We start from the raw sequence: 12,500 nt of genomic DNA on the forward strand, positions 1-12,500 counted from the left end.
TGAATATGTGAGTGTGAATGTGTGTGAGTGCATGGGAGTGTGTGTGAGTGTGTGTGTGTGTGTATGAATATGTGTGTGTGAGTATATGTGAATGTATGTGTGAGTATGTGTGTGAATATGTGAGTGTGAATGTGTGTGAGTATATGTGAATGTATGTGTGAGTATGTGTGTGAATATGTGAGTGTGAATGTGTGTGAGTATATGTGAATGTATGTGTGAGTATGTGTGTGAATATGTGAGTGTGAATGTGTGTGAGTGCATGGGAGTGTGTGTGAGTGTGTGTGTGTGTGTATGAATATGTGTGTGAATGTGTGTGAGTATATGTGAATGTATGTGTGAGTATGTGTGAGTATGTGTGTGAATATGTGAGTGTGAATGTGTGTGAGTGTGTGTAACTATGTGTGTGTGAGTGGGTGTGAATATGTGTGTGAGAGTGTGTGTGTGAGTGTGAGTGTGTGTGAGTGTGAATGTGTGTGAGTGTGAATGTGTGTGAGTGTGAATGTGTGTGAGTATGTGTGTGAATATGTGAGTGTGAATGTGTGTGAGTGCATGGGAGTGTGAGTATGTATTGTGGGAATATTGTGAGTGAGTGTGTGTGTGTGAGTGTGAGTGTGAAGGTGCGTGAGGGAGTCTGAGTGTGTGTGTGTGAGTGTGAGAGCATGAGTGTGAGTGTGTTCATGTGCATTGTGTGAGTGTGTATATATGGTTGTTGTTGTTGTTATAGTCATTGTCATTTGTTAAGGTTAAGGTGCAGATGGTGGGATTTTCCTTCAGCTTTGGCTTTCAGACTTTACCCTCAGTGAGCAGGAGGGCGTCCTCTCAGAGCCATCTTGAGGCACCTTTGCTCGGACTGTTCTACCTGCTCACTCCCTAGTCCCTCTAATCGTTCCTCAGTATAACATGAGGATTGGCTTTAAAGGCAGGGGCCCTGGATTGGAAGCTGTGTTACTAGACAGCTTAGGACCTTCGGTCTCAGTTCCCTCCTTTGTAAAAAGAGGGTATAGTTGATGATTCCCAAAGCCCCCTTCGGCTCATTAGCCCAAGAGTGAATATTCCCCTTCTCCCTCAGCACCAGATGGTGCACGTGGAAGGAGGAGAGGGCCCCTGCCCCAGCCTTGCTCATTTTACAGCTCAGACACTAAAGGCCCAGGACATTCCCTTGCCCAGGGCCACCCACTTAGTATCTGAGGATGTCCGAAGCCCAAACCTCCTGGCTCTGAGTCTGGCCCTCTACCCACTTTGGCTCTTCTCTTCTTAGAGAATTGCTTAGAACACTTTAGGTTAAATGGTTTGGGCCCGTGGGGTGGGCGAGAATAAGGAGTGGGAGAAGACAACAAAAGAACCTAAGAGAATAGAAGGGTGTCCCCTGTGGGATAATTAGGCAACTTGGGAAGCAGCGGCAGGAAAGAGAAGAATGAGCAGTTCTACTTTGGATCTATTGCCTTTAAGTCTCTGTGGGAAACAGACATTGGATAATTGGTGATTGACCTGAAACTCAAGGGAGAGGAGGGAGCTGGGCAAATCGACATATGTGCAGTGATGATAAGCAAACCCGTGCAAACTGATGAGGTTGCCAAGGGGAAGGGCAGAGACCAAAAGGTTCCAGGATAGTGCCTTGGGGCGCATCCATGCCTGGGGGAGTGATATGGAGATGAGTCACAGTAAAGGGACTGAGAACAACTGGGTCAGTCAAGTAGGAGGAGAACCAGGGGAGAATCATAACAGGAAATCTCTGAGAAAGAGGGTGTCCTGGAGGAAAGGGCAATCAAAAGTGTCCTGTGGAGCACAGAGGTCAAGAAGAACGAGAACTGGGGGAGGAAAAAAAGCATCGTCTTTGGAAATCCAAAAATCATTGGGAATTTTGGGAAAAGTGTCAAATGATTGGTGAAATGGAAATCAGCTTGCAAAGGATTGAGGGGTGAGAGGAAAGGAAGTGGAAGCAATATTTGGAGACGATTTTTTTCTTGAAGTTTGGTGGCTGAGAAAGAGAGGACATATATAGGACAATAATTTGAAGTGATAGTAGTGTCTAGTAAGGGTCTTTTAAGGTTTAGACGTGTTTAAAAACATTAGTGAAAACTCCAGTAAGAAAAGAGGAGTTGAAGATTAAAGAAAATAAAGGGATTTTTAAAGGGGCCATCTGTGGGAGAAAGCCTGAAAAGATGGGGCCAAGCACACATGTAAAACAGTTGGCCCTGGACAAGAAAAGGGCCACCTCATAATCAAATGGAAACTCATGGCTGCTGGTTTTAAGATCAAAATAAGGAGCAGTATTTAAGCACTTACTGTATTAGGTCCTGCTTATATACAGAAAAAGAGAAAGCAGGAGTTTGTGTTCTATTCTAGTAGACAAGAGACATACAAATATGCATACATGCACACACACACACAAAGATGTGTTCTGGTTTCCTGCAGAGGGTGAATTCAGTCCTAACACTGATTGGACGTTTGCTTTGTTTGCCTAAGCATATTTGTTCAAGACAGTTTTGTTTTTGTTTTTTTGTGGATGGGGAGGAGGGTAGGAAAGGTATGAGAGGGTTAGGGAAGCCCAAAAAAGAAAGAAAAAGAAAGGAATGAATTTATCTTTGAGTTTTATGCTATCAGGGACTGAATCTCATCTAAATCTTCATTACTGGAAATTGCTAATTTTTTCTCCTTCTGGGAAAAGTAATGCTGAAGTAATGCTGCCCTGAGGCAGGTGATGTTCAGGAAATAGTCTAGCACAGTAGATACTTAATAAATACTTATTGATCTAAAGTGAATTGGAATATCTCTTCCTTGTTGACCATAGAGAGATTTCTAGACCTACAGGGACAATTGGAGTGTAGAAGAAAGTTTTTAAATTCATATTAGTTAGAGTCATGAGTGGGAAACATACTACTTATTTGGTGAGAAGAAGGGGGGACCTCAGATTGTGATTTCACCAGTTGTCAATGGCAGACAAAATGAGATCAGGATATTTGCATTCCTGATTCCTGGATAATTTGTGTGTGTGTGTGTGTGTGTGTGTGTGTGTGTGTGTGTGTGTGTGTGTGTGTGTAAAACCAAAGGTGAGTGGGAGAGGCTTCAAAATGGAACATGTCAATGGGATACATCTTCCAAACTGTGATGGCAACATGATAGGGAACCTCTGAAGTTCTAGCCTGTGCCATATTCAGAAGCCCCACAAGTAGAGAAGTTTTCCAATGGGAAAAGAGCCAGTGGGATCACTTTAAGTGAAAGTAGAGCAGCAGAAGGAAGCTGGAATACTGCATTAGGAATTAACTCTACCAAGAGATAGAACAGAGGAGAATTAGAGAATCGTGTAATAAAATGAGCAGTGTCACACTACTGAGGAACTACAAGCAATGTCATTGGCTAGAAGCTGCACCCAATGCACCACTGTGGGTAATGGAATCTATAAATGTGGGGAGTTGACAAGCATCAATACTTTCCAGGAACTCTGTTGGAAGGAAGGGAAACTTGTCTTGTACATAAAATATTTCTGCTTTGACCTTGGTGAACTGCTTAGAAGTGGAGCTGAGAAAAGATATACTAAGTGCTACAGTGAATGAAAATCCCAGATTTTAGGGGTGAGGGCAAAGAATCAGAAATCTGTATATAAATAGCTATTGATACAGAAAGAGATATGGATGAATCCTGTGAGTGCCTTAAACACAAACATTGCATTTTTATGCTTCCTAATTTTTGGTGTAAATGCTTTAACTTAAGTATTCAGTAACAAGAAGCCATGTTTTTATAAAGCTTTACGGCTAAGAAAGTACTTTCCTTTCAATGATGAGGTAATGTAGAGGATGTGGATTTGAATATCGCCTCAGGGATGATGGGGATGTGCCCCACCTTTCTCAGAGTCAGCTTCCTCATCCACCTCATTTCATGATTTGTTCTGCTTAAAGCATTATAGTGTTTATATCCTCTCGATTTCCGAGAGGCCTGGAGACACTGACATGACCTGATGCTGAGTGAGATGAGGAGATCGTTGTACACTTCAACAACAATACCGTATGAGGATCAATTCTGATGGACGACGCCCTCTCCAACAAGGAGATGAACCAAATCAGCTCCAATAGAGCAGTAATGGACTGAAGCAGCTACACCCAGGGAAAGAAGTCTGGGAGATGAGTATGGACCGCTACACAGAATTCCCAATCCCTCTAATTTTGTCCGCCTGCATTTTGGATTTCCTTCCCAGGCTAATTGTACACTATTTCAAAGTCTGATTCTTTTGTTCAGCAAAACAACTGTTTGGACATGTATACATATATTGCATTTAATTTATACTTTCACATATTTAACATGTATGGGTCAACCTGCCATCTGGGGTGGGGGAAGGAGGGGAAAAATTGGAACAAATGGTTTGGCAATTGTCATTGTTGTAAAATTACCCATGCAAATATCTGGTAAATAAAAACTATTAGATATGAAAAAAAATGTTTATATCCTTTCATTAACTAACAGAAAAAGAGGGCACACAATGGAAACCTGGGCAGCTGGATATCACTTTCACCTCTCCAGCTCATCTAGTACAAATACTTGTAGATAAAGAGTCAAGGTCAGTACTGTCTGTAATCCTCACATCCAAGACATTTTCTGAGGAGCAAATGAGATAAAGGTAGAATAGTGGGTAGAGTGATGGAGTTTCCCAGAGTTAGAAAGATCCGAATGCAAATCAAGCCTTAGATCCTTACTATGAGACCCTTAAGCAACGTTTGCCTCAGTTTCCTCAGCTGTAAAAATGTGGGCAATAATAGCACCTGCCTTTCAGGATTGTGGTGTGGCAGAAAATAAGATAAAATTTAGAAGATGCTTTCCTGGTATTGAAGATCTATAGGGAAGCTAGCTATGATTATGATGATGACTGAAGTACCTTCAAGTCCACATAAATGCTAGTTTTTATAAATGTAAAAACAGTCACCTTCATGTGCCAGCAAAGATCATGAAACTCAGGGAGGTCAACTAACTTCTCCATTGATCCATAGCCTCTGGGGATCCAAGCCAAGATTAAAACAAAAGTCTTCTGACTTCACATCCAGTGCCTTTTTTTAAAAACTAAATTATGCTGACTCCTGACAACTTCCAAATGTTAGTTGAAATGAATTCAATCGAACTGTTATTTCTTTCAGAATCTTTCTTTAAAGTTCATTTCTCTTTCCCTTCACTGACAATAATCCCTTCCTTTTTTCTTTTTCTTTCTTTTTTTTTGAAACTAACACCAGGAAAACAATGTTTTGAAAGAGCCATCAAATTCTCCCAGCCAGAGAAAACCTCCCATAGTTTGGGCTGTCTGAGTAATTTAATTCAATTACTTTAAAAAAAAAAAAAAAAAGTTAATTTCATTCAATTTGTTTTTGTTTTCTAAGTTCAGATCTCGATAGCTGTCTTCAAGGAGAATTTCAGGATTGGTAGTTGGAGGAGGACTGAGAGACTATGCCATCTAACGCCCTTCCTCACTTTACAGAGGAGGCAGAAGATGCCCAGAGACAGTGCACATCGATCGGCCAAGGGCGCACAAGAACTCAGTGGCACAGACACAGCAAGCCCGTCCTCTGAATGTACTTCTAGGTATTTAGAGAAAGTTGGCAGTATTTTTCTAACTCATAAAGGATGAGCAAAGAAGAAAGGGATTCAACTTATTTTCTTCTAAATGGTATCCGAGAGCGACAAAGATACAGTACAAGAGAGACAAACTCAGCATCTGACGCCTAGCTTTGAGTTTCTAGCTCTGTGCCTGAGCAAGTCAAGAGCCTTTCACAACCTCAGTGATCTCGTCTGGAAAGTAAGAATCCCAATCTGGGTTCTCGCAGGATTGTTATAAAGAAAGAGCTCGGCCATCCATTCTCCCTGGAATACTGCTGCAGAGGCAGCCCACTCCGTTTTCAATTACCTCTCATTGGTAGGAAGTTCTTCATATAATCTGTTCCCTGCCTTGTCTTCCTTCCTTATCTTATCTTCTCTCACTAAATTACAGTCCTTCAAGGGCCTGGAGTTATGATTCAAAGATAGGAAAACAAACTCTGGTTATCCTAACGCAGGAGAACATGAGTCTCCCTCCCTACCCAACTCCTGTACTCGGAAAAAGTTCCTGCTTGCAATGGAGCCTAAGTCCATTTAGAAGATAAAGGAGGACTCCATTTCAATATATGATTGGCACCTACAACTGTCTTCCTCCATTCCTTTGGCTGCCCTTGAGGTCTGAATTTCCTATTTCTTATGAAGGAGATTCCTGGTGGGGGCTTGCAGGGGCTGCTGCTGAAATTCCCATAGGTGTTCAGCATGAGAATGGCTCCATTGAAGGCCAGCCCAGCACAAGTCCTGATTCTGGAGCAGAGATGGTAGATGTGAAGCTCAAAGGAAAGAAAATCCAGAGCTGGCGAGATACTAGTTATTATTAACTTCGTTGAATTGGTGGCCTGGTCTTGGGGTGAGGAATGGGGTAGTGAGAGGTTAGGCAGAGCAAGAAAGTGACTTCCCCTATAACTTCCCTTGCATCCTTTGGTTTCAAGCCAGCAGTCAGGGTACACGGAGAGAGTGCATGAATCCCTCAGCCACATCCAAAGATCCGAGGGGGCATCGGGGAGGGTCGGAAGGCTGGAGACAGATGCTTTGGTCAATTTCCTTTTCACTCTATTTTATGTTCGATGAACATTGTGATCAAAGCACGGAAAGTCTGAATTCAGGGGATACAGCAAGCCGTGAACCAACCAAAAAAGAGACGGCCAGCAAGCTCTCGGGCTAAGTAAAGAAAAAGTATAGAAAGTAGACTTACATTTTAATGTAAAGCAAAAGTAATAAGACAAAGTCAGTATGAGTTGATCCAAACCACTTTAGCACTGTCCCCAAAGCGTGCTTAGGACTGTGAAAAGAAATACAGGGTCTTTTAAGGTACCCTCTGGTGGGCAGGGCATGGTGCAGCCCCCTGAAAGACTACTAGGGCATATGGCGGAGAAGCTGACCAGTGCCACTAGGAGGCTGGCGGTGCAAGGGGAGCGTCACCAAGCGATCAGTGCTGAAAAATTGTCCTGGAACTCACTGGCCTTCGGCTTTTCTATACAGATGCACGAGTGGGGAAAAGGGACAGAACTCTGCCAGGAGACAAGGCCATTTTATTCCCCATGTCTAACCACATTCCTGCCCATGAATGAATGAATAAAAATTAAAAAGCAAACAAATTCGAGCCCTTACATACCCACACGCACACGCTAGCGAAGCCTTTTCTGGCTTTGAGTTTCTCTTTCCGTCTAAGGGCCCGGGCAAAAATGTAGGTCTGATTCTGCATTCTGGGTCAATCGCCTCTCCGGCAAAAGATCAGTAGTATATATACCTCATCATCAGTCCTCTGGGACTGTGGCTTATCATTGAGGGGATCTGAAAGCTACTCTGATAATGTTATATAAATGTCAATATACTACAATGTCTATAATGTCATTTCCATGGTCTAACTTTTCTCCTGATTATTGAATTTTCCTTATTTTTAAAAGAAAATGAGACTCAACCTGAGCTGGAAGATAAACAGCTTCAAAACCCAGAAGCCCTGAGTTCAAGTCCCACCTTTGACAAAGACAAGCTGTGTGATCTTAGGAATACTTAACTTCTTCATGCTCTAGACAACTCTCTATAGTCATGATTAAAAAAAACAAAAACAAGGCGTTGACCTATATTGATAGAGGGAGTTTCTCAGGAGTATCACTGCCCACGATATCATGGGGTCAATTCCTATCCTACAGTGTGATGTCTTTGTGAACTAGTATTTATTAGGCCCTCCCCCACATGGAAGCAGCCCCTCCAGAAGAAGTGCCTTGGCAGTTTAGTTTTTCCTTTTCTTGTCAGACTTTCCCATTTTGCCTCAGATTGAAACTGTCAATGTGTGATTTTAACTGCACAATTATATTGTGAGGTCCATGAGAGTAGTCCGTGTCTTCTTCATCTGGGCAGTCCCAAGGACCTGCTGCAATGCTCGTACATAATAAGGATTTGACAGATTTGGTGTCCAGTGAACTAGAGGCCCTTAATAAGCCTTTTATTGAGCAATCCCTCCCCCTCCACACTTTCTCTAGAAATCTACGATGTAGATCTTTATTTCCAGAGAGCCCAGACTCTCCTTGATGGGAGTGAGGTGGGATAAGGTTTTCTTTACTCCTCCTCCTCCTCCTCCTGCCACAGAAACTTGGGAAATGACTGAACCTCACAGGACCACAAGCAACTCTCTAAGAAGCTAAGTTTCAGAGGTGAGATCTTCACTGACAGAAGGCATTTCCCCATTGGGAGATCTTTATACCAGTGAATTACAGGTGGAGCTCCTCTCTCCCCTCACCCAAAAGAGCATTTAAACCCCACGCAAAGCTCCGTCTCCCTGAAGAGACCATTTCAGAGAGCACAGAAGCCTGGAGACCTGGTCTCTGTCTTCCATTCTCTCTCAGCCAAGTTTCTTGCCACCTCTGGGTGCTGGCTTCCTCCTTTGTAAATAATTAGGACAGCCTAATGCTCCTCCCAGCTCTGATATTCTTTGTTTTAAGATCTTTTTCAGCTGTGTTTAATGCCCCGTGTTCTGGGGCCCCTCATGGCTGACCTCCTCTAACAGGAGAGACCTAGCTCTAGCAGAATAGCTTAATTGAGCTTAATAGCGCTGCTAGCCCCGGAGGTTTTCCGCCATTTCCCCGCCTGTTTGGAGGCCACAGGAGAGAAAAACAAGGAAGAGCTTGAGACTGGAGGGAAAAGGCAAGACGTTTTTGAGCATAACTAGACAGACAAGAATGGCAATCCGGAGTGAGTCAAGGAATGGCCTCTCACCTTCCAGACACTCACCTGTCCCAACGGAGAGGTCACAAACCCTCTGGGACGTGGGCTTCCTTCAGGGCCAGGCAGGGCGGGAAGCACGATGAGGAAGGAGGTGGCAGCAATCAGGGAGCTGGGCAGCAGGCAGAGCAGGGCGAGCCCAGAGACCTGGGCACTGTGACCGGGCTTCCTGTGAGGGCTGCCGGATGGCCTGGCAAAACAAGCAAAGTCCGAAAGACCTGATTGGATAATTCATATACAAGTTTTGGACCAAACAGGACATCCTACTTTCTATCAAACTGGTTCTCAGCTCCCGCCTGAGCCCAGCAAGAGGACAAGGCGTTCTAGCTAGAACAACCCACAAGACGACGTAATTCTCGATGCGTTTCTTTTTTTGCCCACAGTAATTTGTGAGGTTATTTGCCATGAGAGAGGGACAGCAATCTGCAGTGAGGAAGGACCCACACCCACAAAATAACAACAATAATGATTAGCACTTGCAGAGGGCTTTAAGGCTACCTATAGTATCTCATTTGATTTTCACAAGCCTGGCAGGAAGGTGCGAGCATTATCCCCATTTCACGGATGAGAACAGTAAGTTCTACGTGGTGGAAAGTATGGAAGAGATCAGGCGACTTGACCAGGGTCACACGGCTTCAAAGCCGGGTTCTTATTGATGCCGGGGCTCTCAGTTTCTCCCCTACAGCAAAATCTCGAGTGACTCATTATCCAGCTTTCCCCAGCCCCTGATCCACAGCATCTTTCCAAGTTTGTCTCTAGGCGGAAATGGCTTGCGGTGCCTCCGGGAGCACCTGGTCCTGTCCTGTGGCTCTCGGGCTCCGAGCTGTGATCCAGTGCTTTGTGTGGATTAGCGTCCCCGGCCCACGCTGGACTCTTAAACCCTGAATGGGGGCCCACGTCTCCTCGAGGCCGGCATCCGTCCCACCGGCTGACATGTACCTGGGCCTGGCGTTTCCCAGAGCGTTTGTCTGTCCTTGCCTGGCCCTGCGGTGTCATTCTCTCCAGGCTTCCAGATCCGACAGCTAATAATGGGCAGAGCCGGGTCTTCGGGCTCCCTACAAGGATTCTCCCCCGCGCACCCCTGAACCCGGGCCTGACCATGGCCCTTGGTAAATGTTGGGCTTGTTGGATGGAACCGAAAGAGTGAGGATCAGCCAAGCGCGGGAACGGGAGGGGTCCCCAAAGCCAACGGCCCAAAGTGGGAATGCCAGCCATCCCGCTTTACAATAAAAGCGCTTCTCCACCCATCATCGCTTGTTGACACACAGTCCCCGGGATGTGCAAAGGGCCCCGGCAGAGACAGAAAGGGCTGCTGGGAGCGGAAAAGACACAAGACAGCGAGGAGAGCAGTTCGGCCTCGGCCCAATCGGTGTCGGCCCGAGAGCAACGGGAAGCACAGAAGGAGGAGAGGAATTGGAACCGCTCCGCTTGTCTTCCCGAGACACCTCATTGACATTTCATTGGGCTGAGTCACTCCTTGGTGCTCGGGGTTTCTTAGTAGGAGCTCCGTTTCTTTCCTCAGACTCCCGGCATGCTCTTCCAGAACCCCTGGGCCCGCTGGAATTTTTATGAAGAATTCCAGATCCCAGCAAGATCCCTCCTCAGCATACTTTGCTTCCTTCTCGTTCCTGCCATGAATGAAGTGTTGGGGAAAAGCGTCTTCCCTGGGACATCATATTTTTATTGTAGCCAGCTGTAGTGGGGTGAAAAGAATGAATGAACAGAAACGCATCTAAGGGGCACTCACTGGGAGCCAGGACTGAGTTAAGCACTGAGGGCACACGCACAAAAGCCAAGCGAGGCCCTGCCCTCGAGGAGCGTACCATCCAATACCAAGGATGCAACGCGTGGTGCCAGGAAAGGCTCCCTTGGTCATGAAAGTGGCAAAGTAAAATTGATTAGATGAGGGGTGATGGGAGAGACAGGTAAAATCAGGAGAAGAGAGAGAGGAGGGATGGGGATAAGAGAAAAATGGGAGGAGGAAAAAAAGGAAGAGAAAGAAAAGGAGAGGAAGGAGGGAGGGAAGGAGGAAGAAGGGAGGGAGGGAGGAAATTAAAGTAGCTTTTCTTTAAAATACACAGAAGAGAATAGAAAGTCAGAAAAAAATCACAGCCTTGAAAACTACAAGTTGAATGTATTGTATTAATTATTAATTAAAAAGAAAAGCAACCTGTACATAAAAAAATTCAGTACTTATCTAACACCATTGCTACACAGAGTACTAGACACTGTCCAAAAATCCATAGTAATAATGCCATAGGTCCGTTTTTCAGGAGCTCAGATTAAAAATGGGTTCTTTCCCCCCTTTCCTTTCTTCCAAGTGAGAAGGCTTTCTCTCTGGAGTGCTCCTTTTTTCTTCTTGGGAGAAGGGAGAGAGAGATTAATTTGGGTCTCAGGAAGCTATGAAAGGTTCACCTTCAGTGGACTTTGTTTTCATTCCCAAAATTCCCTTCCTCAGCTATTTGCCAAACATGGCCCCATTTCCTCCTTCCTCCTCCTTCCTTTATCTCCATTTCCCAAGGGCCTGTCTGAGTCTCAGCAGGCCACCCTGAGCTCCCAAGTCAAGAAGATGAATGGAGCTGAGACCAGCACAAACTGCCTTGCAAAAGACAGAGGAAACCGCAAATAAACCCAGAGCTAGAAGATGGCGTCTATAACTCTACTCACCCAAAGGCGCATTATGGGCACAAGAAAGAAAAGAGCCTGAGACAGGTTAAGCAAAATTCATTGGGATCAGAGGTCTCGGCTCCTGATCATCCAACAGCGCCCCCCAAAATGATAAAATGCCAAACGCTGTTGCTTTGTTTGGCCTATGGCTTACTCCTAGCAGTGCCCAACGCTGATCTGGGCAGTCCCGGCTTCGTGCATTTGTTGCCAAGAACTAGTGGCTCTACTCCATTCAATTTTCTTCCCTTCCCACATTTGCTACTTAGAATTGATACAATATTTTCTGGACACCTCATAATCTATAGGTTTTATTGAGATCTTATTCCTTTATGTCTAGAGGAGAATAGGGGCTGGTTATTCTGTTCAATAGAGTGACATTTTCAGGGTCAGAAAGATCACCATTTGGGGATAGTTTACCTCTGAGACCTAGAAACAAGGTGTAAAGATTGAGAATTCCAGGGGGAATCAAACAGTTATGGAGACTAAGAGCTTGTGCAGCAATCTGCATCACTAATTATGTTCCCCTCCCCCTTCTCCAAATATTCTTCTCTCCCCCACTGGAATTTGAAATTTTTTAGGGCAAGAAATGGCCTTTTTTTGTATTTTTATTCCCAGTACCTTGCACAGGTACCTAATAATAAGTACCTAATAGATGATGTATTCCTTTGACTGATAATTAAGTATGGTTTGTCAATCATATTGGGCTCCTGGGGGTTCGGGACATACTGTGTTGAAAGTCTAAAGGAATGAAGGGAATGTTACCAGGAGAACAATTAATACTATAGCACTACTATTGAAAAAACAACCTCAAGACTTAGGACCTCTGAACAAAGAAATACTCAACCATGATTCCAAAGAACTGATGATAAGGAATACTAACCACCTCATGACAAAGAGATGACAGATTAACATGCAAAATCTACATTTTTGGATGTGACCAATGTGTGACTTTATTTTTGTCTAAATCATATGATGGGATATTTTTCTTTTTTAGTCTTTCCTTTCTTTTTTTTCCATAGTGGATATCAGGAGGTAGGAGA

The 12,500-nt window shown here is 44.4% G+C and overlaps 1 long non-coding RNA gene across 1 annotated transcript in view; it reads right to left on the minus strand.

Moving 5' to 3' along the window:
* Positions 1-12,500, minus strand: part of LOC141547100 (uncharacterized) — a 154,993-nt gene that overhangs the window by 119,625 nt on the left and 22,868 nt on the right. Inside the window, exon 2 of the long non-coding RNA XR_012483509.1 lies at positions 8,803-8,983. This is a non-coding gene — a long non-coding RNA (uncharacterized LOC141547100). The remainder of the gene's footprint in view (positions 1-8,802; positions 8,984-12,500) is intronic.

This window comes from Sminthopsis crassicaudata, chromosome 6, assembly GCF_048593235.1.
Source record: "Sminthopsis crassicaudata isolate SCR6 chromosome 6, ASM4859323v1, whole genome shotgun sequence".
NCBI lineage: Eukaryota > Metazoa > Chordata > Mammalia > Dasyuromorphia > Dasyuridae > Sminthopsis > Sminthopsis crassicaudata.